The sequence below is a fragment of the Populus nigra genome, chromosome 12 (assembly GCF_951802175.1).
Source record: "Populus nigra chromosome 12, ddPopNigr1.1, whole genome shotgun sequence".
NCBI lineage: Eukaryota > Viridiplantae > Streptophyta > Magnoliopsida > Malpighiales > Salicaceae > Populus > Populus nigra.
Window position 1 is genome coordinate 8769773 of NC_084863.1, and position 2521 is coordinate 8772293.

Below are 2521 nucleotides of genomic sequence, written 5' to 3' on the forward strand. Positions count from 1 at the left end.
TTATGCCTTTTCATTTCCTTTCATATACTTAGTTAACTTATATCATAATCATGTTCTTATCTTGTTTATTTATGTTTTTCTTCTTCATTATGTTTAGCTAAGTTAATTATGTCAAGGTGAAAAGGTTTTACTAATGGTGTTAGAATAAGGTATAATATAAACTCAACATGGACTTTAATGTTTATATCCAAGATAAATTGTTATTAGCATGTCTTATCTTTTTATCTTACTAATTCTTAATACCTTGCTTGTTAAATGGTTAATCTAGATTTATGTTGTATAACACTTGGTACATCGAATGCTTGATCCTTCATAGTTTTCGGCCGACATCGTTGTTATGATAGGAACTTGATTTGTTGTTAACATAAGCTAGCAACATGAATGCCTGATGATATTTATAAGTATGGTGTTACTTAGACAAGATAATTAATATGATCATGTTAATACTTTATAATGAGCCATTAATGATAAATCATCCGATTAGAACCTCCTTTGTGTGTGGTTTCTAGTTGAGTAATAAAAAGAGTTTATATTATATTTATTTGAAATACCATTAGTGAATCCTCTAACCTTGACATTTGTTTTTATCATTGTTTAATCCTTACATTAATCTTCCATCTCAAAGTTCACATTAATTTCTTCCTCTTCTTCTTTTTACTACTACTACTACTACTATTATTATTATTATTTACATTCTTGTTATATGTTATGTACGTTAAGTATGCTCTGTGTTTGATCAAGGATCCTGACATTGTTGGTCTTGCCTTGTTCATTCGCATCAGAAATCTGTTTATATTATATAATATATCTCTTTGATCTTTTCATAAAATCAGTATATAGGCTGGAAACCTGTGACCCGATCTTTTAGATCATTCTCAGGTATAACAACGCCACGTACTGAGTATTATTATTATTATTATTATTATTATTACTATTATTACTATTATTGTTATTGTTGTTGTTGTTGTTGTTGTTGTATTGTTATTTATAATTTATACAATTAACCTCTCTGTGGTTCGACCCCGGTCTTGCCGGGTTATTTATTACTTTGACACTCCTGCACTTGGGATAAGACATCAATCTTTTGGTCGTGACAAGTTTTTGGCGCCGTTGCCGGGGAGGTAAGTATTGTATAAATTTTATATTTCTTTTATATTTCTTTTGTTTTTTTTTACTTTTATTTGTTTTTCTAATTTTGTTCCTTTTCTTTTTCTTTTCTTTTGCACTTGCATGAGAGTTTGGACACGTACATTAAGTGGTAGACTTTCTAGGAAATCCTAAATTTCTTTAGAAAACATGGCCGAAGAAGATAACCAGTCAATTCATAATGAGAATAATGAGAATAATCATGTGAGAACACTTAGAGATCACATGAATCCAACAAGAACAAGTGCACCATCATGTATAGTTTTTCCTCCTGATGCTTCTCATTTTAATTTTAAGCCAGGTATTATTCAACTTTTACCCACTTTTCATGGCTTAGAATTAGAAAATCCATATTTGCATTTAAGAGAATTTGAAGAAGTTTGTAACACCTATAATGACTTAAATTGTAGCATGAACACCATCAGATTAAAGCTTTTTCCTTTTTCATTAAAAGATAAAGCTAAAACATGGCTACAAAATATTAGGTCAGGATCCATTCGTGCTTGGGATGAAATGCAACAACAATTTTTAAAGAAGTTTTTTCCGTCTCACAGAACAAACTCTTTCAAAAGACAAATCACCACTTTCACTCAAAAACCAGGAGAAACATTTTACAAGTGTTGGGATAGATATAAAGACTTGCTTAATACCTGTCCTCATCATGGTTTTGAAACATGGAGATTGGTCTCACAATTTTATGAAGGGTTAACACCTAAAGATAGGCAAATGGTGGAATTGATGTGCAATGGAACTTTTGAAGATAAAGACCCTGATGAAGCAATGGAGTACCTAGACTTGCTAGCTGAAAATGCTCAAAATTGGGACACCACAGGTACGTGTGAGGCACCAGGTAAAACTCAACCTCATACATCTAATGGAGGCATGTACAACCTTAGGGAAGATCATGACCTCCAAGCCAAATTTGCATCTTTAGCTAGAAAAGTTGAGGCACTAGAATTAAAAAAGAGTGGTCAAATAAAATCTGTTCAAGAAATTGTGTGTCAAATTTGTGAAACTAATGAACACTCAACCAATGATTGTCCAACTTTGCCTTCTTTTAAGGAATGTCTCCATGAACAAGCCAATGCTTTAAATAGTTTCCAAAGGCCAAGTCATAACCCATACTCACAAACGTACAACCCTGGTTGGAGAAATCACCCAAATTTCAGTTGGAAGAGTGGTAACAATAATGCACAAACTTCACAGCCACCATTTCAAGCACAACATAATTTTCAAAATTCTCATGGATATGCACCTCCTTATATTCCCCCTCCTAGAAGAAATCTTGAGGAAACACTGCATGCATTCATTGAAAAGCAAGAGACAATCAACACTCAAAATGCTCAAACCATGGCAGATCTAAAAGATACTCTTG

The 2521-nt window shown here is 32.4% G+C and overlaps 1 pseudogene; it reads right to left on the minus strand.

The window, feature by feature from the left end:
* Window positions 1-1703: 1703 nt before the first annotated feature.
* Window positions 1704-1814, minus strand: LOC133670289 (small nucleolar RNA R71; annotated as a pseudogene).
* Window positions 1815-2521: the final 707 nt, after the last annotated feature.